The sequence below is a fragment of the Mus caroli genome, unplaced genomic scaffold (genome assembly GCF_978045245.1).
Source record: "Mus caroli unplaced genomic scaffold, Mus_caroli_1 scaffold_14, whole genome shotgun sequence".
In the NCBI taxonomy this organism is placed as follows: domain Eukaryota; kingdom Metazoa; phylum Chordata; class Mammalia; order Rodentia; family Muridae; genus Mus; species Mus caroli.
Genome location: NW_028227269.1, coordinates 36615503 through 36641888, shown reverse-complemented (window position 1 = coordinate 36641888; position 26386 = coordinate 36615503). Strand labels below are relative to the sequence as shown.

General features: G+C 36.3%; 1 protein-coding gene and 1 long non-coding RNA gene across 6 annotated transcripts in view; one reads left to right on the top strand and one right to left on the bottom strand.

Moving 5' to 3' along the window:
- The window catches only part of Dgkb (diacylglycerol kinase beta), a 757709-nt gene that overhangs the window by 156191 nt on the left and 575132 nt on the right, over positions 1-26386 (bottom strand). The window lies entirely within an intron of this gene.
- Positions 14196-26386, top strand: part of LOC110306669 (uncharacterized) — a 100155-nt gene continuing 87964 nt past the window's right edge. Inside the window, exon 1 of the long non-coding RNA XR_015045217.1 lies at positions 14196-14291. This is a non-coding gene — a long non-coding RNA (uncharacterized LOC110306669). The remainder of the gene's footprint in view (positions 14292-26386) is intronic.

The following is a 26386-nucleotide window of genomic DNA, read 5'->3' as shown; positions in this document are numbered from 1 at the left end:
GTCTCTGTTTAGTTTCTGTTTCCAGGATCTGTGCATTGGTGAGAGAGGGGTGTTGAAGTCTTGCACTATTATTGTGGGAGGTGTAATGTGTGCTTTTAGCTTTACTAAAGTTTCTTTAATGAATGTGGCTGCCCTTGCATTTGAGAGTTCATCTTGGTAGATTTTATCTTTGATGAGTATGAAGTGCCCTTCCTTGTCTTTTTTTGATAACTTTGAGTTGAAAGTCAATTTTATTCAATATTAGAATGACTACTCCATCTTGTTTCTTTGGACCATTTGCTTGGAAAATTGTTTTCCAGCCTTTTACTCTGAGGTAGTGTCTGTCTTTATCCCTGAGGTGGGTTTGCTGTAAGCAGCAAAATGTTGGGTCCTGTTTGTGTAGCCAGTTCAGTAATCCAAATCTTTTTATTGGGGAATTGAGTCCACTGATGCTAAGAGAAATAAAAAACAAAGTACTTGGTGTTTCCTGTCATTTTTGTTGTTAATTTTGGGAATCTGTTCTTGTGGCTGTCTTCTTTTAGTTTTGTTAAAGGATTACTTTCTTGCTTTTTCTGGGGTGTAGTTTCCATCTTTGTGTTGGTGTTTTCCTTTTATTATCCTTTGAAGGGCTGGATTCATGGAAAGACATTGTGTGAATTTGGTTTTGTTGTGGAATACTTTTTTTTTTCTCCATCTATGGCAATTGAGAGTTTGGCTGGGTATGATAGCCTGTGCTTGCATTTGTGTTTTCTTAGTGTCTGTATAACATCTGTCCAGAATCTTCTGACTTTCATAGTCTCTGGTGAGAAGTCTGGAGTAGTTCTAATAGGCCTGCCTCTAAATGTTTCTTGACTTTTTCCCTTACTCTTTTAATATTCTATCTTTATTTAGTGAATTTGTTGTTCTGATTATTATGTGTCAGGAGGAATTTCTTTTCTGATCCAGTCTATTTGGAGTTCTGTAGGCTTCTTGTATGTTCACGAGCATCTCTTTCTTTAGGTAAGGTGAGTTTTCTTCTTTAATTCTGTTGAAGATATTTGCTGGCTCTTTAAGTTGAAAATCTTCATTCTCATCTTCTCCTATTATCTGTAGGTTTGGCCTTCTCATTGTGTCCTGGATTTCCTGGATATTTTGAGTTAGGATCTATTTGCATTTTGCATTTTCTTTGATTGTTGTGTGCATGTTCCCTATGGAATCTTCTGCACCTGAGATTCTCTCTTCCATCTCTTGTATTCTGTTGATGATGCTCACATCTATGGTTCCTGATTTCTTTCCTAGGGTTTCTATCTCCACAGTTGTCTCCCTTTGTGTTTCCTTCATTGTTTCTACTTCCATTTTTAGATCTTGGATTGTTTTGTTCAATTCCATCCCCTGTTTTGTTGTGTTTTCCTGTAATTCTTTAAGTGATTTTTATGTTTCTTCTACCTGTTTAGCAGTGTTTGCCTGTAGTTCTTTAAGGACTTCTACCTGTTTAGCCGTGTTCTCCTGTAATTCCTTGAGAGATTTTTGTGCTTCCTCTTTAAGGGCTTCTACCTGTTTTGCAGTGTTCTCCTGTATTTCTTTAAGTGAGTTATTAATGCCCTTCTTAAAATCTGCTACCATCATCCTGAGATATGATTTTTAATCCTTGTCTTGCTTTTCAGGTGTGTTGGGGTATCCAGGACTGGTTGTGGTGGGCGTACTGGGTTCTGATGATACCCAGTGTTCTTGGTTTCTGTTTGTAAGAGTCTTAAGTTTGCCTTTCCCCATCTGGAAATCTCTGGCATTAATGTTCAAGCTGTCTCTGGTTGGAGCCTGATCCGCCTGTCATTCTGTTAGCCTCTGGCAGCACTCCTGGGATTCTATCTCTCTCCTGAATTCCAGTGGTCAGAGCACTCTCTGCAGGCAAGCTCTCCTCTTTCAGGGCAGGTGTCCAGCAGTCTGGAGCTCTGATCCACCTCCTGAATTCTGGGGTCAGAACTCTCTGTGTAGGCTCACTCTCCTCTGGCTAGGAATGTGCCAGGGGTCTGGGTCTCAGCCCCACCTCCTGGCTGAGGATGAAGGCTCTGTTGCTTCTATCGCCCATGTGCTCTCAGGTGATCAGGAGGTCCTGAGTGTGCTAGGGGTCCTGCAGCATGGAGAGTCCTCTGGTGCCCAAGATGCCCTAGCCCAGGTTCATGCAGAAGATGGCGGGGGCTGGCCCTGACCAGAATGGATCCCAACCTTTGGTTGGGCACGGTTCCTTTCTCCCTGTTCCTGCTGGCACAAGACCTTCCAAAATTCTTTGGAGCTGATGTTGCGTTCCACTCACCCATGAATCTGAGGTGATCCCGAGGTCCTGCAGTGTGGAGAGCACTATGGGGCCCTTAGAGGCCTCCGCTGGGCTCAGAAGGAATATCCAGACATTTTTTTTCCAGGATTGTTATCAAACCAATATATTGCCTCTCAGTGATCCTAAGATAGCTTGGAGAGTCCTCTGGGGACTGTGGGGGTGTCCACCAATTCTGTGCCCAAGGTGACCCGGTGCTGCCCCTGAATTTTTAATCTTAGCCATTCTGTGAAGGGACTTGCACCCCTGGTCAGGCTGGTTTCTGCTTCCCTTCTGCTGTCTCAGGTCCTGAGCAATTGGAATGGAACAGAGGTTGTGTTCCACTCACCAGTGATCCTAAGATTGCCTGGAGAGTCCTCTAGGGACTGTGGGGGTGTCCACCAACTCCGTGCCCTAGGTGACCTGGTGCTACTCCTGAGATTTTAATTTTAGTCATTCTGACTGGTGTGATGTGGGATCTCAGGGTTGTTTTGATTTGCATTTCCCTGATGACTAAGGATGTTGAACATTTCTTTAGGTGCTTCTCAGCCATTTGGTATTCCTCAGTTGAGAATTCCTTGTTTAGGTCTTTACCCCATTTTAATAGGGTTATTTGTTTCTCTAGAGTCTAACTTCTTGAGTTTTCTTTATGTATTGGATATTAGCACTCTATTAGATATAGGATTGGTAAAGATCTTTTTCCAATTTGCTGGTTGTTGTTTTGTATTATTGACAGTATCCTTTGCTTTAGAGAAAATTTGCAATTTTATGAGGTCTCTCTCATTTGTCAACTCTTCATCTTAGAAAATAAGCTATTGGTGTTCTGTTCAAAACAAACCAGTTACCTTTCTCTACACAAAGGATAAACAGGCTGAGAAAGAAATTATGGAAACAAAACCCTTCACAATAGTCACAAATAATATAAAAAACCTTGATGTGACTCTAACTAAACCAGTGAAAGATATGTATGATAAAAACTTCAAGTCTCTGAAGAAAGTATTAGAAGATCTCAGAAGATGGAAAGATCTCCCATGCTCATGGATTGGCAGGATTAATATAGTAAAAAATGGCCATCTTGTAGAAGACAATCTACAGATTCAATGCAATCCCCATCAAAATTATAACTCAGCTCTTCAGAGTTAGAAAGAGAAATTTGAAAATTCACCTGGAATAACAAAATACCCAGGATAGCCAAAATTATTCTCAACAATAAAAGAACCTCTGGTGAAATCACCATCCCTGACCTCAAGCTGTACTACAGAGCAATAGTGAAAAATAAAACCTGCATAGTACTGGTACAATGACAGACAGATAGATCAATAGAATAGAATTGAAAACCCAGAAATGAACCCACACACCTATGGTCACTTGATCATTGACAAAGGAACTAAAACCATCCATTGGAAAAAAGTCAGGTTTTTCAAGAAATGGTGCTGGCTCAACTGGCGAGCAGCATGTAGAAGAATGCAAATCGATCAATTTTTATCTCCTGTACAAAGCTCAAGTCCAAGTTCATCAGGGACCTCCACATAAAACCAGATACACTGAAACTAGTAGGAAAGAAAGTAGAGAAGAACTTTGAGCACATGGACATAGACTGAGGCTTCTAAAACCAGTCAAAATTAATAGTTTTCTCCTTTAAAGAAACATTTGCCTTTATTTCATGTATATGCATGTTTGCCTGCATGAATGTACAAAGGGCATCAGTGTTTCCTGAAAATGAAGTTGGAACTTGTGAGTCACCACATTAAAGCTGGGCACAAAATCTGTGTCCTCTGGAAGGGCAGCATGTACTTCCAACTATTGAGCAAGCTCTCTTGTTCATCTTTCCTCTTTTAAGTAGTATTGCCAAGTAGTTCATCAAAAAATAAAAAAAAAATCATATTACAGATATTTAACTGTGAAATGCAAATTTTTGTATTTTACTTTTATTTAAGGAATCATACATGCTTCTTGTTGAATTTTGTGTTATGGTTAAGACTACCTCTGACAAAACTTCTTTGGAAAACTCTAGTTACCTCACCATTAAAATGTATGATTGATCTTTAACTTGATAAACTCTGTTTTTTAATGGCTATTAATACTTTAGACACTGTTCCATCTTTAATCATTAAATAATAGAATTTGCCTTCTATATTTATTTGAATTTTGATTATTTTCTAAATTTTTTTATTGATAGAAATTTATTTGCTCAGAACAGTTTTTCTACTACCACATTTGTGTTCAAGTTCAAAAACACATACCAGGTCATGGAGCCTCATAACAACTTACATCAATGTCTCTCAGTTAAAGCAAGATAAATTTCCAAAGGTCTATTGCCATTTAGATTTCAGAGAAATAGCTGTAGTTTTAATAAAGGACATAGTTAGGGTGAGGCCTGAAGCCCTCTCAGAGATGGTGAGCTAGTCCAACTGCAGAGCTTTCATGTACTCCACTTTCAGACATTTCTATTGCCATCATGTGAACTTTGCAAAGGTTAAAAACTGTGAGTATTAGAGGGAAATTAGTGACTTTTGTGCATGTAATTTAATATTTTAACAAGACCTGGAGCTAGAAAATATGCTTGCTGTTCTTTGGTTTTGTATTGTCTGCTATTTAATTTACCTTATCTCTACAGAACTAATATCATACACAAAACTTAAGTACACACACACATCATACACACACATACACACATTTAATATCTTGTGGTTCTTCACATTACATGTAAAGTTTATGCATATATTTCTAGATAAAATGATTATATTTCTATTGAATTATCTTCTTACTTATATTTTATTTTTTGAGGCTTACCTAGATTGCTGGTATGTCACATCAGGCATCCTTCTATCCAGTTAATGTGAGACAGGTTATCTTTATATTGAAGTGTTTTATAGATTTTTTTTTATTGCACCATTAAGAGTACTTTGGTTTGTGCTATATTCCAAGATTTTCTTGTCATAATACATAACATTCCACAGTCCCACTTTGTGCTAAGCTTTAGAACACTCACTTACATCTAGTTTTCTGCCTCAGAAGGCCAGGTAATGAGATGAGCTTCAGTAAAAAGAAATTGCTGGTTTAGTTTCTCACATTGCAGTCTACACAGATTGTTTTTGCTGCAATTGCTGGCCAATGCTCAGCTCACACATATTTCCCCTGCTAGGCAAGCATTGCCAATTTAGTGTCCAGTGGTGAGATTTCAGCTCATAAATGTCATTTGATTTTTGGTATTTAAGTGGAGAAATAAAATGTTTCCTTGCAAAATACTGCAAATTTTAATGGAAATTCTGTGGAATTTTTCAAGTACTCAATAAAGTAAAAAATTGCTCATTTATAGCACAGTAGGCCCATTTTCAACTTAATGAAAACTATTAAAGATTTTTTTATTATTAACAGAAACTATTTTTGGCAACAGTATAGAAAGATTCCAATAGAAGTAAATTCCAGCTTTGGAGTTTCATATACACAAATTCTCTACATTTTCTAAATGACTTTTCACTCAATAAAAATACATGCACACTGCAGAAAAGTGCTGTTTGCACTTATCACCTCATTTTTGATGATATGAAACAGGGTGTTAATCTCTTGAATCTATGTCTGAGGTTGACATGGAGGAAAAATTACAACGATGGTTAACATGAGCTGAAGCAGAAGAAAGACATCTTGTGTATAGAGATAAATGTTTAGAATTACTGTTCAATGATGGAGTTCAAATTTTTATGAAAAGTGTCAGTGGTTTATAGGCTACTGGTTTGTGATGGACTGATTGACATGACAGTTCCCATCCTTGGCACTACAGCCTTTTCTGAGGAGCCGTCCTACATATCAGTTGCTTGGAATTCCAAGGACCTGATTTGCAGTATCTTCATGGTTGTAATTGTCATAATTCTTTAGGTTTCCACTTTGTATGGTAGATGTACAAAGTAGAAAGCTCTACCATAACACTATAGCTTTCTCAGTTTTGTTGCTCAACTGATGACACCCAAGATTCTAATATACTGCCTATACTGCCCAGTGAACTCCATCTCCAACTGCTTGCCCAGGACTTAACTAAAAGATCATTGGTTTGTTTTAGGTCATTTGATGAATGATTAATGTTAACTGAGATGGAATACATAGATGGTAATTATGCCGTGTATGGAGGTCAAAGGACAAATTTGTGTAGGTGATTCTCTTCCTTCACATTTTTTGGATTCTAGGGGTTAAACCTGGGAACCTTTACCCATAGAGCCATCTCTCTGGCCCCCAAATAGAAGTTTAAGGTTTATCATGAAGAAATTATGTAACTTTAGCAACTATTTACTTAATTGGAATCATTTAGGTTTCTTTGAGTAATATCAAATACATACATATATATATATACAAATTAGTATGGTGAATGCACTGAAATAAATAAAAAACTCTAAATGGTCTACTAATAAATGAAAATGAAAATGTAGTATAGTTACACACAATGGAATACAGCTCAGCTGTAAAAAAGAAACTATTTTCAGGATATATTGTATGATTAAAGAAACCATATTCAATTAAAAAGAAAGAAAAATGAAAATTATAAACTTTACAAGAAAATGATATAACTAGAAAAGATCATATTGTAAGAGGTAACTTGGGGCCAGAAAGATAAAATATTGCTCTAACTGTTCAAATGTGAGGATATATCCTAGCGTAACTTCAGAAACCAGGAAAAAATTAATAAACAACAACAACAAAAACAACAAAACCAAAACTGACGTTGCCTAGTGTAAAAATGGTGAGGAGAGCAGTAGACAGAACAGCAATCTAGGTGACCTGACTCGGGAGATGGGAACAGGACAGGGGACCAGACTAGGTAAGAGAAGAGAGCTACATAACACAGAAGGAAAGAGAAGAATAAAAATAACAATACGAATATCTGAAATTGTCAGAAGGAACCATACTATTAACAACCGATGCAAACAGTCTTGTATACATGTAAGTCTTTACATAAATAGATATACAGAGTTTAAAAGTCAATGTCTCATCTGAGATGACAATATGCCCTCTAATAACCAACAACCATATAACTTAAACCTTATGACCAGACATTAGAATTCCTCTTTTGAATTTTTTGGTCATAGATGTCTAAACATACCCAAAACATCACAAACTATTGCTATTGCCCTTGGTTGCCCCCAAGAGAAGAACAGTAAACCCTTATTAAGTTGAAGATACCATGTGCTTGAGACACAGGGCTCAGAGGCCCCAGAGCTGGAACTGACCTGAATGTTTTCTTCCTGAAGACAGCTTTCATGATGCCTGAAGGCACCATGCAAGCATTCAAAGGCCACAAACAGTCCTATCCATCCATGATGCTCATGAACCACAACAACCAACATGGCATGATAGCCCAGTAGTGGCATGCATACATTGTCAGTAACCAACAGCAGTTGGGACTTCTGTCTTACTCAATCTTACCTGGTACTCTAACCCTGCCAACTGCCCAGAGACAGTGACATGGATCTTGGACCTTTACTGAAACAGTATAATCCCCAGCTACATCCTAAATGTTTGCCATTATGCTCACAGCTAGGTGTAATTTTCCCTCCCCATTAAGGATTATTCTCTTTGCAACAGACACAACTGTCACAGAAAACCATAACCAATCAAAATGCAGAGGTGTGAAGCTCAGTCCCAATGGATACAGCTATAGTACAATTCCACAAATGAAAACTCAAGAAATATTGCAGAAGCAGTGCTAATATTGTAAGAGGTAGATGATAAAAGAATTTCCCATGAGATTGTGTCACCTAGGAATTAGCTTCACTGAAAATCTCACCAGTGTGACAGCATAAACCAGAGCTAAACAATAACAACAAAAGACATGCTAAAGAATATGAGGGAAAGAGAACCAGGCTTCAACCCTACACAAAGAACTACAGTCAGCCAAAGAATGACAGGAGTGGGAGACACTCATTCCCAATGAAGAGCATACCAAATGGTTATCCAATGCCCCTGAATACAAACATACAAGTAAAAGAATACAGATATACAAGTTAATTAGGAATATCTGTTATTCTTAAGGGGCATCATGTTTGATTGGTAACCACACCAACTTTGACTAGAGCTGAGTCTGTATCTTCATGTAGCTATGCACCCAACTGATCTTGCATAGCTGCAGTTCTCTCAGCTGTGAAAGCTTAGTGTCTATGAAGGTGAGCACAAATGTATGCCTAGGATATACTCGAGTTTTCCCCATCCTCATAGCCTCCCAACCCTCACCATCACTGCACAAAGTTACTGGGCTATTATTCCATTTCCAGATAAATACTTTGAAAATGAGTGGAGGCAAAGTAAATTCTGTTTCCTGTCCTTGTCCCATTTGCCGGTGGGTGGGAAAGTCAGAAACAGAAGGATTATAGTCAATAATTAGTATATATATATATATATATATACTCAAATTACAAGCCTAATGTTTTTCTTTTCTTTTTGTTAAAAATTTGCCATATTTCTTAACATCTAATATTATTACAATATTAATAGAAAATAGATTAAATAATTAAAGGTTATTATTAACACTGTATTTGACTCAAGGTACTTATAACTATTGTCACGATCTCAAACTGTACTTCCTACTAATTTGTAAGAGGAAAAGACTTAATAGTATAGAAAATGCTTATAGGCATTTAATATTTTCATACTTCAATTAATTAAAGTCTCTCCCAGAAAACGATGTGGTATTATAAGCTTTCATCTAAGACATTTAATTCAAGTTTTAACATATTTCTAATGTATGACTGGGCATATTAATTGGGTAGAATCAAACAGCAGTAAAGGTTAAAGACTAGATGTTCTCCATGAAAGATGAGCTTTTGGCTGCTGCACACGCATATGGAAGTAGAGAGCTGGAACTTCTCTTAAGATTAGAGAGATGTACCTTAATGTCTACAAAAAATATGCATCTTTAGCATCATGTGTATGGGTAAATATCAACCTACAAGTGCTTCAATTAGTGACAAAAACCTAATGTTGGAGTTAACATGAATTAAAATTAAAATTTAAAGGAAGTAATTTATTTCAGTTTCCCACTGCTAACTATATCCAATGTCCTTCTTTCAAATTACACCATTTATTTATTTTTATCTTTTAAGACCATGTTTTACTTAAAATTTCATATAAACTCTTTAGGTTTTTTTCATTTAAAAGATTCAGATATTATAATATGTAAACTTTTCCATTACCTCACCTCATATGTGAAGAAAATAGTATCACAATCATACAGGTTTCATTCTTTAAGTACAAATATAAGTATTTTTGCAATAAAAATTAATACTTTTAATTTTAAATGTAATAGCTAATGCTAGGAAGTCTAAAAATTAAAATAATCTTTTAAATTCATTATTTATTATTTCAGGTTATAAATGTAATTGCATTCTATTTTAAATTTATATATGCATATCAAAAGTAAAATAGTATTAATACCCTATATAGTTTCACACTAAGCTTTTTCATATACTTCTACATTATACACATTCTCTATTATTATTGAAATTATTCAGTCTTTCAATTTGTTTGTTTGTATGGGTTGGTATCAGTATGTTGAGTATGCTAGGCAAGCACTCAAGCCACCATGTCCATTCCCAGGCTATGAGCAAGAATTTCACTTTATTTTGTTTAATATTTTTTCAGTGCTTAGGACTAAACACAGAAACTCATGTATGCCATGCATTGATCTATGTCACTAGCTCCTCTAGTCATGATTAGTTTCTATGGATTATGTGTTTGGATGTTTTTAAATATATATGATATATCCTGATTAATCTTTTCCTTATTTATCTCTCCTCCATCAATGAATTATTTCCCAGATATATAACTTTTATCAATTTGTTTTAATAATTACACTATGAAGACACAGTATAAAGACTACAACCCAAGGAAGATATATTATGAAAAAAATAACTTGGAAATATCTACCAGATGAATTTAGTGTAGATGATGGGCCATAGAACACTTGTAAGAGCTATGCTTCAGAAGAAGGGAAGAGTGCCACTGAAAATATTTGAGGAAATTTACTGTGGGAAACCTGGGTGATGATCACATTGTGGAGCATCTATCTATTCCTGGTAAAAATGAAAAAAATAGAATATTCAAGTCATAGATACCAGGAAATGAAACTTAACAGACATAAAAGATGTTAATTATTACATGAAACAAAATATAGGCTGTTAAACACATAGCCTTTAGAAAATGATAGAATAGAATATTTGTAAGCTCAATAAACAAATTAATTGAGCAGTACATAAAGGTGCTGCTGAGTGTGTACAATAAATTCCCAGTACAGGGGAATGCCAGGTCTAGGAAGCAGGAGAGGATGGGTTGGGGAGCAGGGTGGGGCGAGGGTATAGGGGACTTTCGGAATAGCATTTTAAATGGAAATGAAGAAAATATCTAATAAAAAAAAAAAGAAAAGAAAAGAAAAAAAGCTCACAGTCAGCTATTGGATGGATCACAGGGCTTCCAATGGAGAAGCTAGAGAAAGTACCCAAGGAGTTAAAGGGATCTGCAACCCTATAGGTGGAACAACATTATGAACTAACCAGTACCCCGAAGCTCTTGTCTCTAGCTGCATATGTATCAAAAGATGGCCTAGTCGGCCATCACTGGAAAGAGAGGCCCATTGGACTTGCAAACTTTATATGCCCCAATATAGGGGAATGCCAGGGCCAAAAGAATGGGAATGGGTGGGTAGGGAAGTGGGGGGGGGTGTGGGGGACTTTTGGGATAGCATTGGAAATGTAATTGAGGAAAATACCTAATAAAAAAAAAGAAAAAAAGACTGAGGTCAAATGCAGGTTCTCTGATCACCACCACTCAAAATTGTTATACTTTATTCATTTTCCAGACCTGACTTTGATTCTTTGGCTCTTTACCAAGGAAAAGTATCTGTCTTCAGAGAAAAATACCTAGGTAGGTTGAGAGTGTAATGTGGTTATTTTTCCAGTTGCAAAAGGGCCTGGGATTATTTACTCAAATAATTGTGAGTTAAGTGCTGAGAAACTTCCAGAACGTTTGTGCACTGGTGGATCCATAGCCAAGGTGAAACTGGTCTCCTGAAACCTAATCAATGCCACCGTCCCTTAATACAATAAGGGTAAGCAGGAATCAAGTAATATGTGGAGTTTTCATTTGCAGCCAGCTCACATCTTAATCACTGAACCTGTAGGCTTACCACATGGCCATTTTTAAGATCCTCTAAGGAATTGTTGGAGAGCATAACTTTGGTACTGGTAGATGCCATATAGTTTCTGATCTGTGTGTATCAATTATCATTTCTTGTTCTTTTGACCAATATATAAGGAAGGCAAATACGATGTTCTCTAGTGTATCTCCATTTATGACATCAGCCTTGAAGTCATAAAATATGGATAAACCATGGTATATGACAGTAGACAACTATAAACTTAATCAAACAGTAACATAATTATATGTATATTCACAGTACAAGATGTATTTATGTTTGTTAGCAGATTAATAATATGTTCATTGTGAACTAAACAGGCAACAAAATGAAAAAGTGCACCCATTTCTTTTCCTTTTTTATGCCCAAGTACAGGGGAATGCCAGGGCCAAAAAATGGGAATGGGTGGGTAGGGAAGTGGGGGGGGGAGGGTATGGGGGACTTTTGGGATAGCATTGGAAATGTAATTGAAATTGTAAATGTATTAATACGTAAAAAAAAAAATTAAAAAATAAAAAAAAGAAGAATTTGTTTGGAATCAATGGCACTGGCTTTATATGCGTAAAAGGTCCTCAATGTTCTGTCAATTGTCTTGAGCTCTATCAAATATAGTATGAAGAAGACATGCAGTAAATGCAGAACATGTCATTGGTCCACTATAATCAACTGTTCTCTCAAATATGGATACCAGCAATCCGCAGTAGACAAAAATGCACTCTTCATTGTCAACAATCACAGGAGTCTAAAAGCCTTAAGATGTCCCTGGTAAAAAATTAAAATTTTGTTTGGTCTTTGTTCCTTTGTAGATCTTTTAAAATTTTATTTATGGTAAAAGGTAATAGGTTAAACCACTTAAGACACATATCAGCCAATGGCACTTGCTCTGGGAAGAACATTTATGACTTGGTGGTGGTGTGAGCAGAACTCCTGGAATACCTTTTGTTCTCTTTCTGAACCTCAATGAGCTACTTACTGAGAGTGAAACCATGCATATTTGGAAGATATATTTTAAACACACACACACATACACACAGAGTACAATTTGTTGAAAATTAGTGAAGTGGGGAGAGAGCTCAATTGGTAGACTGCCTGGCATTCAAGAAGCTTTGGGTTACATAACCAAGATGCATATGAGGCATGTTGGTATACACATGCAGTTTCAGTAATCAGATGAAGGCAGAGGCTTAGAAGTGTATGGTCCTCCTCATCAATACAGTGAGTTTGAGGTTAGCCTATATTACATTGCATTCTATCTTAAAAAGTAAAATGAAATGAAAACTAGAAATATTAAAGGTTTGCATTTAAGAGATCATCAAAAGCATCATTTTAGACCATCAAATATCCTGCACTGATAAGTAAAATCTTACAGAAAACTGATATTTTTAAATGGTTAATTCACAATGTTTTTAAGAACATGAGGCATTTAGAAACTAATTCACAGTTCAATGTAAAACTATAGATATTTTATAATAATAAAAAAATCATCAAGGTTTTTACAGTCTACATTTCAACTAAACTTTAATAGACTATTTCTTGTTCAACTTTCATATAGAGCTAAAGAATAATATCTAAAAATATTTGAGAAGACAGTTAGCACACACTTTTTCTCACTGTATATCTTTACAGGGTTTGGTTGTCTTCTTGCACTTCAACTAAAATGTACAACAGATTGGATGGAGTTGCAGATGAATACAGCCAGCTTCCATTATATCAGGCAGTGGAGAGGTTTATTGAAAATACCAGTATGGTACTGCTAAACTTAGTAGTTCTCCATAGTATGGAAACACATGTTATATTAGTATGTCATAGATTCACTGTTTCTTTTAAATTTTCAATTTATCACTACTTTTAATTTTAATTTAAACTACTTTATTAGTTTTAATTTCTGGAATTGTAAACTGCAGTAGATATGAGTCACATGAACAATAGTCCTTTGAGGTCCATGATATTATTTAAGGTTATAAGTAGCTCCCGACAGGGTAAAATTGAGATTAACTACCTTATTTGGCTCAGTGAGTAACAATAATACATTGTACTGGACATCGATAAATGTCTTTCAAGAACATGACCAGATAAATTGTATGAATATTGTGCAGGCTCTTTTACTTCATATGCACAAGGTCTGCAGTACATTGAAACATATTCTCCAATGTAAATGACAACACAAAAGCCTTATGGCTTGTTATCCCAGCACTAAGAAAGAAGCAACATCCTGATATGCCTTTCTGGATTTTAGAGGTAACATAGTATTTTCCTTGTGATGGCTGGTGTGCATTCCTTACCTGTTGACATAGAAAGAATGAAATTTTGTGGTAAATATAGGACAGGACAAGAATCTGCAGCAATGCAGACAAATGTGCCCTTAACCTAGAACCATATGTTATAGAGCAAAACCTATAGCACTGCCTGCATGGTTGGGCACATATACAGTGTGGAATTTAATAGAAAGCCCCAACAAAAGCATTGTTAGTCCCTAGGATTCTGGACCACAGCTATGACTATTACAGCAGAAAATTACAAGTCAACTGGAAAGTAACACTAAGCATTATTCTAAAAGTTTAAAAAGAAATAACACTTGACTCTGTCTACCCTGTGATGCAACATCATGTGACTCTGGGCACCCGGCACAGCTTGGGTTTTGTTAGATCCATTTTACATATCTTCTTTTCATTATTATGATGCAACAAAAGGGGAGAACCTTTGAAATGGAAAAAGTCTAAGCTTTAAGGATATGTATCAGGTTACAATCAGGTTAGCTCCAAGTGACTCCAAGTGACTAACCTCACAGTGGACACAGCCACAAACGTTGGCATCTGTGGGAAAAGACAGCATGCACGAGGCCCACTTAGGGTAAGCTTCTGGCTTTTATGCCATCTACTACCTCAAAACTAACTCATAGTTCATACCTTAATTACTTCTAAGATCAGTGCACCTGAAAACCAAAGGAGTTTCCACTGGTATCTGAAATAGAAACTTAAGGGTTTTTTGGAAAGTCTGTTGGACAGTGTTTTGCTGGGGCAATCACCTGATGGAATGTTTCATTAAAGTGGACACAGGTGTGAAAGGCTAAGGCAGACTTGTGAAGGAGCACTTCACTGATGCAGACACAGGAGATAGGATGTTTGGCTTAAGCAAGTATGTGAATGGACATGTGATATTCTTCGCTAACTACATTCCTGTATTGGTTCGCCGGACACTGCATAGTTGAGCTGCCTTACTGGGACTCCATAGAGAGAAACTCACTAAAAAACTTCTGGTGGTGTGCTGATGCTCCCGGCCACTTCTGTTGACTCAGGCTGATTGGATGCACAAGGTTCATACCTACACTATAAAAATGAATAAATCTTTAAAGAATCAAAATCAACCATTTCATCTGTGATATGTACATTTTTTTTCTGAAGAAATTTTAGTTCATTAAAGTACTTAAAGCTTTATAAAAGGTAGTAAATAGTGAAAAATGAAGGAGTAGAATTCTGCTTTAGATAGGGGATCAGATCATTTTTTTGATACTGTATATAGAAATAGACTTGTTTTCAGAGATCCTAAAGAAATAAAGGAGAAACAATATGAAAACTTGAGACAAGCATATTCCAAGCATGGGAAATACAAATGTAAAGGCTCTGATAATGTTATCAACTTTGTTGAATTTAATAAGCACCAAAAAGAGCATTTGGGCTAAAATGAATGAGAGAGGGGACTTTCACAATCAGATTGACTGGATAGACATTAAGCTACTTAGTGAGTGACTTGACTCATGTGTATAGTGACACTTCTGGTCTTAGTATAATTTTCCCTGTTATCTGTCTATTAAGTATAAATGGCATATGGTAAAATGACTTATTAAAACTATATTTACTAACTCTAAAATAAAACAAATTTAGCATAAATGTAGTCAGTTTGCTCAATTCCAGTTCTGAGTCCCATTTCATCTAAAGTTTTGCCCGTCCCACTCAGTTTTTAATGAAGACAGAAACCATCCGTTAATCAAGAAAATAATTAAGTTAAGAAAAATGTGTTAATAAAAGCATAGTTTGTTTATTTGTGGTCATTTATGGAAAAAGAGCTATATGAGTATATTTTACATGTGCGTGTGTGTGAAGGGGAACATAGAGAGATTTGGGTAGAGAGAAAAATCATATTTAAGGCAGCTATGGAATGATTCTGAACAGTGGAAATCATTTTTGAAAGGCTGGCAGGACTTTGAATGACACTCTTGTCCAGGTCTGTCCTTGAAAACAAAACAAAACAAAACAAAAATAGGAAATAGCATATAAGGTGACTAGAACTCATTGCCAAGTATGATCAATGATTCTAGCAATGAATGTTCTAACCATGTCAGAGTTCACACCCAGTTCCCCCTGAGATCTGCAAGTGACATATATGTATACTGGCTGTGGTCTGAGGAGAGTTGTTTGCAGAGCAGGCTCTCTAGACCCGAAATAAAAGTATCCAACCCATTCTGTCTTTTCCACTGACTGAAGCCATATAACATCTTGTTGACAGTTATTGCCACATCTACTGGCACACAGTCAGCACGAGTTTGCCAAGAGCTTTGCAGTATAGCTAAGACCCATTCATTACCTGTCCTCTTTCTTCTCTTCGACTTTATTCTCACCCGAGCAGGTAGGACCTAACAATATCATTAGTTTGCTAGGTAGCTTTCATTTTCCATACCTGACTCTGTTGCCTGCCTGTGGATCCTGTTCCACTAACTGGGTTTACTTATCTGGCCTCAGTAGGAGCAGATATGCCTACTCCTACAGTAATGTGATATGCCAGGGTCAATTTGTACCAAGGGGGGCCTCTCCCTTATCACAGGATAAGGGAAAGAGGAATGGGGGCTCTGTGATGGGGGATTAGGATGGTGGCTGCAATCAGAATGTAAAGTGAATAAATAAATTAATGGAGTAAAAAGCTACTTGAGAGGGCTCCTGTAAACTGGCCGGCTCGTGATGTATTGTACTTCCGGGAGGAGCTGCTGAAATTTAAGGGCAGCAGATTCAACTTGAACTGGTTGCTAAGGTAGACTATACTTCACGATCCCCGTAGAAGGACGTCACAGTCAACTGCTTATGTGTCTACCTTTCTTTCAAGAGAATCAGAGATGGCATATTTGTAAGAGAATAACATCAGCAAATAACATGTGCCACGTGTTTTGTTTTTGTTTTTGTTTCCTAAATAACAGGGAGAAACAATCAGTAAGTAGACATGACACCAAAAAATATGCCAGGACCCAAACAAAAAAAACCCAAAAACAACCAAAAGTGGTGGGCACACCTTTAATCCCAGCACTTGGGAGGCAGAGGCAGGCAGATTTCTGAGTTCGAGGCCAGCCTGGTCTAGAATGAGTTTCAGGACAGCCAGGGCTATACAAAGAAACCCTGTTTGGAGAAACAAAAACAAACAAACAAACAAACAAACAAACCCAAAAATCTTTAGTATCTTAGTATTTCCAAAGAGTCAACTGCATTGTAGTTGACGTTTATTGGGATAAACATAGTAATGGAAACAGATTCTTTATTTTGACAAAGGAGCAGAAACTACAAATCTTTCAAACTAGGTAAAATCAGAAATTGTTCTAATTCCACTATTTTTTTTAAATGATTCTTACATTTCTTGGTTTATTGATTTGTGCTTGTTGGAGCAAGTGTGCCTGACACTTGTGTGGAGCTCCAAGGACAACATGTGGTAGTGTCTCCATGCAATGCTTTTTCATTGGAAGAACACCCAAGGAAAAAAAGAAAAAAGACAAAACAAAACTACAAAAAAACCTCTTTACCCCTTTACCCATTCTTGTCTTTTCATTTCCAACAAAAGCTTTAATAGTTTATGTTTTAGAGAACACTGCTTTGTTCCTGTCTCAACTTGAACAATAAAAATAAAAAGTAACCTTGTGCTCCTGCCTGCCTCTTTCCACTTCTACTTCATCTTCCAGTGAAAAGCAATGCCTTGAGCGATGTTTGAGACCTTCATAATCATTTGTCAAGTGATGTCATTCCATGCTTCATTTCATACACACACATACAGACACACCCTCACACACACACACACACACAAAATCACACACATGCACAGCAAAACAAAAATAACACATTTGTAAAAGCTTTTATCTGAGCACTATTAGTAATCAATCTTATGTATGAGAGCATACCCCAACAGTTGGTTTTATGAGAAAATTTTCTTAGTTTAAAACATATTTTACCTCTAAAATGATTTGTTTATCTTACTCTTGTTTGTTACCAAGGTTTTGGATCACAAAGTGGTTTCTAGACTTGCAAAAGAAATTAAATTTCAGTATCTATCATAAACAGCATATTCAGTCACTTCCTTGAGATTGAAAACACCTGTTATAGTTGCTTGTTGATTGCTGACTTTTGTATGAACATTTGGATGAGACGTAATGTTTATAAGATAACATATAGATAAAACAAAAAACCAAAACAGCAGAAATCAAAAGTGAAAACCAAAATGGAAATGTAAAATATAGTATTCAATAATATTGGAGCATATTGGGTTAAAGCCTTAATTAATTGAGAAATAGCAAGATATATATATTCCTGAAGAATGTTAAAATAATATATAACTACAGAAATGTACAACTCCTAAATCCAGCCTCTAATTCATAAAAGCTCTGTGAGCATGTCACCACATCTCAACTTAAATGAAAAAATGCAGTTATATTCAATGCAAGTCTTTTAAATCTCCTCATAATTAAATTACTGTTGAAATTTGATAAACTTATTGCTTTGTTTGGAAGGTAGAGTCTAAAGAGCACCCATTATCCTGATAAACCAGTGAAAGATGCACTGATTCTTTGTTTTATTCTATGCTCACAATTCTCATGAGATTTTTCTGGTGCTTTGGTGGTGGTCTCGACAAAATTACAAAAAGACAAAAGATATTTTAAGCATTCATTATCACCAAGTAGGAAAAGTCTGGACAGTGACAGGAAATCAGATCCTCCATTGGTTAAAACTGATAAGACTGCTATTTGATTTGATCACTGTATTCTTTGCTATCTTAACTTTGGGTCAGGTTTTCGAATGACTCTGCTCAGTCAATGAATCACGTAAAGAGTGTCTGACTGAATGTCAGTAATAACATAAGGTTGATGAGACCTAACCTCTCTCCTTATACCTACTTTAAGACTGAAGATACCACAAATAACTATAATATTTTAAATTGTGGAACAAAAAGAAAACACTTTAAGCGGAGTAGTCCAGGATGTGACTTCCACCACTATGGAAGTAATTATCTCAAGACAAAACCCAGCTGCCCCTCTAGGCATATTGGTAGCCAGATTGCTTGCTCCTTCGTGTGAGTTCCTTGGAGAAAGCAGGAGCTTGCAGAATCACACCTAAAGTTAATAACCAGCCAGATCCGAACTACTTTCCTATGCACTTATCTTACTTCTCCTATTTTTCTTCCTTCTGCCTATAATCCTAGAGCCCTAGTAAGTTTTTGGGAAGATAGTGTTTTGTGTGTTATTTCCCATGTCACTCAGTGTGCTATACTGAATAATACATTGCTGTCTGGTTCATTCTCAGTCATGACTGATTGAACATTTCATGTGGGATGTAACAAATCCTGGTCTGCTGAGGCCTTGCAGAGATGGGCTTGCCACTTAGCATTTGAGACACATGCTGAAAGCATCACAGATTGATATTTTAAATTTTTTCTTAATGACTTAAAAGATATTAAAAGCTATACTTGGATCTGACCATGGCTATCTCATTTCATAATACCAATGTTTTCTGATATAAAATGATGCTTCCTAGGGCTCTTTCTAATTGGCCATATTTTATGTCCATGTGTTTTTAAAGTATGAAAGACTTCTAACCACAGTTCTGTAATCTTTTTCTAAATGAAAATCTAAAAATTAAATTGACTGGTATTGGAAGGGTTTCTCTTACTCATATTCTAACTAGATATTCTGAAAACATAAACACTACAGATTTAGTGAGAAAATCTGTTTTATGTAGATTTTTGATTTAAAAAAAATTAGTGCAGAAACAAGTTGACATTCTACAAATCTGAAGATAAGTACCATTAGGTTAAATTATTTTGCAAATGAAGATTCTAGTGATTTTGTGGTTAATATGGTTTTGTAAAAATATGGTCACAATTGTGTTTCATTCACAAAAATACATTTTACAAATAGCAGCTAATTCCTTCATTAAATCAGAATAATATTACTACTTTCAGTATTAATGGTTAGCTTTGACATATTTAAAAAGGGTAGAAAATACTTAATAGACCTGTCTGCAATTCTGAAATGAACAACTCTTCGGGGAAATGGAATTGTTCAAAGATACATTTTCTCTCTGCCAATCTGTGAAATATAATATAATTATTCTCTTTTAATGAATCTCTCAATGAGGAGCAATTCTTCAGTGCCTGAACAGGTGAAATATAAGGATAATGGGAACAGCTTTGTAAATATAAGGATGAAATGAGATTGTTATTTTGTGCCTTGTTATGGGATAATTAGAGTAACAGTGTGGAATTCATCGGGAGGCATTTGAACCTTCTCAAAAAAGCTCCCTTGGGCCTGTTTAAATTAGTCATGTTTATCCATGGAGATTTTTAGCCTTATTTCAGATGTCTGCTACTTTATAACATTTGAGCCTCGATGCTTAGCTTAATTTGATTAATTGTTGATAAGGGAAAGTCATCAAAAAGACTCTGTCTGAAACATCCATTTAAAAAGAAAACCTGATTTTATAAATGCATAGTGCTGGCTAAAGGGTGAACATTGAAACTGTTTTTATTAATCAGCTTAGAAGGACTGTGAGCTTCATCTTTATCAATTTCCACAAAAAAAAAAAAAAAAAAAAAAACTGGAATGGGCTGGATACTGTCCAAGAAGCTACTATTCGTATGCTAATTAGATATTTAGAATAAAAGACTATATTCATGGAAACCAAATTCATGGCCATGGAACTCCAGTGGCAAGTTGCTTTGGTTAACCCGAGTTTGTTATTTAAAGATTAGTAGATGGTAGGATTTGACTCATGCAAGAAACAGGCTTCTTTGTTCTCTGGGAGACACTCCAGTGAGTTATGCAAGTGCACGGAAGGAGAACCAAGTGTTAGAGGGTGTCCATTTAATCACAACAACAGAAATGATTGGAACCAAATCTATAATTAAGAGGAAAGTTCAATATCCCTCCAGTATTGAAATCTTCAAGGGAGATAGATGTCCTTCCACAAATAAATTGAAGTTTACTTCTGAATTGAGTTCCAGATGTCCCTCGGCATTATTATTATTTTTTTTATCTTGATGGAAAGCAAAGTGAACTCCTTAAAATAGGAGGAAATCTTAATCTCAACCTAGGTCCACTCTTAATAAAGTCACCCCATGGCTTTGTGACAGTTTTCCATGTTTACAATGTTCAAAATGCCCTCTAATTTGTTGTCATCAATCTCTCCCAGACCCTTGATAATAGGACAAGGAATTATAAGTAATCCGAGGGGCATTTATCACTGCAGCTGCAAATTATCTATCACTCTGAACGGACAAGATTGCCCCAGCACTTTCGATGGAGGTAGCCCAAATGGTGGCTTCATATGTGGACTATGAAACTTCACCTGACTCCTATGTACACACAAACATTCTACATTCCCTTTCCCCTTTTAAAATTTGATATTTTCTTTATTTACATTTCAAATGTTATTGCCTTTCCTAGTTTCCCCTCCGAAAATCCCCTATTCCCTTCCCCCTTCCCCTGCTCTCCAACCCACCCACTCCCATGCCCAGTCCTGGCTTTCCCCTATACTGGGGCATAGAACCTTCACAGGACCTAGGGCCTCTCCTCCCATTGATGACCAACTAGACCATCCTCAGCTACATATGCAACTAGAGCTACATGTCCCACCATGTGTTTTCTTTAATTGGTGGTTTAGTTCCAAGGAGCTCTGGGGGTACTGGTTAGTTCATATTGAAGTTCCTACTATGGGGCTTCACATTTTAATGCACTCTCTACAGGTTGCTAATTAATCACTACTTATATACTTCTTGCTGTTTTAACTTGATACACATCCACATATCTATATATCTATATACATGATTTCAGTTACTACAAAACTGAAGTCTAGTTACAATCACACACACTCATAATCTGGATAAAATCTTGACATTATTTTTAGCAGACTTAGGACTGTATAGATGTCACAGGCAGAAAGATACTAGTTTTGTTACTGGTACCATACACCATCATCATCTGTACAAGGTATCATGTTAAAAACATTTATATTTTCCATCTTTTTTGAAGGTACAATTAAAATCAGTGGCCAGGAATGAAGAAGGGCTTTAGGTAGTGTTCAGTACTTTGCAATGTAAGTATTTTGCCGCAAGAATCAGGTTTCATAGGTTTGCTATGAGTTTGAAATAAGGGCCACAAAGAGAAAAATCTCTTTCAGTCTTCTCAGGCTCCTGCTATATTGATTGCTAAGGTACAAATTTGTTTGTTTGTTTGGGTTTTTTTTTGCTATTAAAAATTCATTTTATTCAGTTTTCCTTGACTTATTTGTTCTACTATTGCTAACATTCACTTAGGACTGTATTGAAGTTCTGTTCAGTCTTCCATATCTACATGCATATGTATACATACACAAACACACATGCATCTATATGCATCATAGAAATATATCATAGTGCTATCACTTTAAGATGCCCAGATATGTTATATAATCTTACATTTCAAATATTGTATTTGGGTAGCTTTATTAAGTATGTGCAATATATATATATATAATCAGTGATGTTCTCTGGGATGGCTCATCTCAGAATAAAAACACTTGAGTTGATTCCCAGAATCCACACAGAAAAAAAGCCAGGAGTGGTATTGTCCATTTGAAATCCTAGTGTCACAAAGACAAATGTAAAAGAATTCCTAGCTCTTGGTAGCCAATCAGACTATCATACATAGTTTCCATAGCATACTGGCCAATGGACGATCTTGTTTCAAAAGGGTTATGAACATTTCTGAGGATGACAATTGAAGTTCTGTTCAGTCTTCCATATCTACATGCATATGTATACACACACACACACACACACACACACACACATGCACCTATATATATATCATAAAATTATGTAGTGCTATCACTTTAAGATGCCCAGATATATTATATAATCTTACATTTCAATTTTGGTATTTAGGTAGCTTTATTAAGTATGTGCAATTACTTCATTTCTAAATGCTGATACATTTCTAAAGAGGCAGTTTAAAAACATACAATTAAGAACTCATTTTGAGACATCTCCTTTAAAGGTTACTAAATAGCAAATGTTTGGATCTATCTGTTTTCAGCCATTGAAATTATCATGATATTGTTAAATGCATTTTGTGTATGTGTGAAATGAAACCTTTCAAATGCCATGATCTTTTTTCAATAATTTTAACATCTAGGTATAATTGTGCAACATGAAATCCTATTCTTGTTTCTAAATTTAATTGACTTAATCACTGAATTTAAATGTTTGGAAGTCATTCTGCTTGCCTGGCTTTGAATGCCAAATACAGCATCTACAGCTCTAAGATGAACATTGCTTTTATATTTAGGCAAGATAGGCACTGCCTTCTAAATTACCCTTAAAAAAAAAAACCAGAAATCTGTAGAGAATGTATAACAATGGCTAACAAGTGTCCTTAGCACAGACTTGCTGATGAGTATGATTTGTTCAAGACACAGAAAGTGACAGTCCTACTACTTAACTCCCCTTTGTGCAGCTATTTCATAATATAATGTACAGTATACATACATTATAATCCAATCTCAGAGTTTATATCCTCACTTAAAAGATGAAGACAGAATTAATTATCTTGTTTATCATCACAGGCAAAAGAAGATGTCAAAGCTTGCCAACGCTTTGCAGATATTTTCCTATTTATTCCCTTTGATGCATGTAGTTTGTGTTGAATTCTTTCCCTTTTTCTCTTCCTAATTTCTGCCATTTATAAGAAAAGCAACAATGAAGCTATGTGATATGAAAATATCCCTTACTATCCAATCAGAATACTCACTGTCTATCTTTTGTCTCTCATCTTTCTTCCTTAGTGCTACAATGAATGCCGAATTCAAAATGGAATAACAATGTGTTTGGTATTTAAAATAGATACTTATTCTGGTTGTGGGTTTGCCTTTATTGCACATAATGCTTCTTCCAAAACCACCATCCATGGATTTACAGAATGCCGTATCCACTATCATGGTATTCCACACTGTATTGCCTCTGACCAAGGAATTCACTTCACACACAGCCAGAGGAGTATGACAATGGCCCCACAATCATGGAATCCACTGACCTTATTATCTCCCCTATGATCTTGAAGCAGCAATATTGCTAGGAATATAGAATGATATTCTGAAGGCACAGTTGTAGCATCAATTAGGTGGCAGAAGCCTGGAGGGATGGAGTAGGGTTCTTGAGAAGAAGGTACATCGGATACTTGGTACAGTCTCTCCCATAGCCAGGGTACACAGCTCCAGGAATCAAGGGAGGGAAAAGAGAGCAATTTCACTCACTATTACTCCTACTGACCCACAAGGGAAGTTTTGCTTCCTGTTCCTGAATCCCTAAGTTCTGCTTGGCCAGATGTTTTCTTTCTAGAACAGAGAGTGTTCCTGCAAGGAGCCACAAGAGACATTCCATTAAACTGGAAGCTCAGATTCCACCCTCCTCATTGTGGGCTTCTAATGCCCTTCAACCAACAGGCTAATAAAGGAATAGCAGTTTTAGGAGGGGTGGTGGATCTAGATCACCATGTGAAAACGGATTGTTTCTCCCCAATGGAGGTAAGGAAGATTATGTCTGGAGTGTAGGCGATTCTTTAGGACATCTCTTAGTACTACCATATCCTGTGATTAAATATAATGGGAAACTACAACAGCCTAATTCAGTCAGGATGACAAAGTATACAGACCTGTGAGTAGTGTAGATATGGGTCACTCCTTTCAAAAAAGACATAAAACCTGCTGAGGTGCTTGCAGAGGGTAGAGGAATTACTGAATGGGTAGTAGAGAAAAGTAGTTATAACTACATGCTAAGGCCATGTGAACAGTTGTAGAAACCAGGATTATCGTTAACACAAGTGCTTTGGTCTATTTTATTAAGATTCCATTTGTACATATATTTGCATTTTCATTCATTTTCTTTATCATATGTTGTAATATCAATTAAGAGAAGACTGAAAGGATGATCCCCCAAAGGCATTGTTATTTATTTTAAATTTATAATGCATTTGAGAATGTACATGGGAAACTTAGGCTTAGGCATCATTATAACCTGGTTATTGGGTTTTTTTTTTTTTTTTTGGAAATTAATCATGACATATGGAGGTAAGAGTGTGTTTCAAGTTGACAAGTGTGAACTTGCAATGGCTATTCTTGGTTGTCAATGATGGTATATTGAATGAACTACAATCTAGAAATGGAGGGCACACCTGTGATAGCTGTGCTTGGTTTCACGTGAGTGAATCCATTTCTAGGCCAGACCTTTGAGGTAGGAAGACAATGGCTTTTGAACAGGATCTTGAAGTGGGAAGACCCACCTTTACTTTGGGTCACACCCGCTAGAATTGTAGATAAGGACATGCAAGAAGGAAGGTTTGCTCTTTGCCTGCTTGCCCTTGCCATGCTAGCACATCCAGCCCTTCACTGGCATTGGAGTCTACTTTTTCAAGATCACATCTTTTAAAGAAAGCCAATGCCGGGGGTGGTGGCACAAGCCTTTAATCACAGCACTTGGGAGGCAGAGGCAGGCGGATTTCTGAGTTCGAGGCCAGCCTGGTTTATAGAGTGAGTTCCAGGACAACCAAGACTGAACAGAGAAAGCCTTTCTCGAAAACAAACAAACAAACAACAACAACAACAACAACAATAATAATAATAATAAAGAAAGCCAACGGAGACACCCAGAATTCTGGAACTGAGCAACTACTAGATTCCTGGACTTTTCATTCACAGCTAGCCATTGGTAGATTAATTGGTGTGAGTGCAACCAGTAAATCATTCCAATAAACTCCAGAGAGAGGGGGGGATTCATTTCATAATAATTCTTTGAAATCTAGAAAACCCTGACTAAACCCTATATTACACTACAGAAATACTTATTGTTGCCTGAACTCACATATAGTACATTTTATGTAGAAAGATAGTGACTATAATAACTCATTATAGGCTAGTTTTAAAAAATATTTATTTGTTTTAGTGTGTATGCTCATGCACATGTATGTATTAGTATGTGGCAATGTATGTGCTATGATGTGTGTGGAGATCAGGGGTTCATTTGTGAGAGTCAGGTTTCTTCTTCTTCTTCTATTTGCATCTTTGTATCCTGGGTATTGAATCCAAGTCACCAGGCTTAGCAATAAGCACCTGTGAGCACAGAGCTATCATCTAGCCTTAATCACTTGGGTTTTTTTTTTTTTTTTTAAGATTCTAAACATTAGTTTTTTCTTAGCCTACTTACATAGTTTTAGCTTTGTCTAACGAATGTTTATATTCCTTGATTTAGTTATTTTACTGTATTTCAACAACAGGATTTCTCACCAAAAAGAAACATGAAACACAGGCACAAGTTCACCAGTGGGTGTGTGCCCGTGTGTATCAATGTACTTGTGTGCATCTGTGGGTCAATGTGGTCATGCGTGTCTCTGTGTGTCTCTGTGTGTGTGCATGTAATTGTGTATGTGCAAGTGTGTGTGTATGACTGTGGGTGCTTGTGTTCATGAGTGTGTACCTGTGTGCACATGTGCATGTGTGTGCACATGTGTGTGTTTGACTCTGAATTTTAAACCATTGAGTAAGTGGTAATCAACTCATTTTCTATCAGTGAGTGACAAGTTAGAGTTGGGATATTCTGGCCAAAGAAAAGAATTAGCTTTGTTAAATGTAAATGAAATCATTGAAAAAAATTTGGATGGCATCATATGTTAA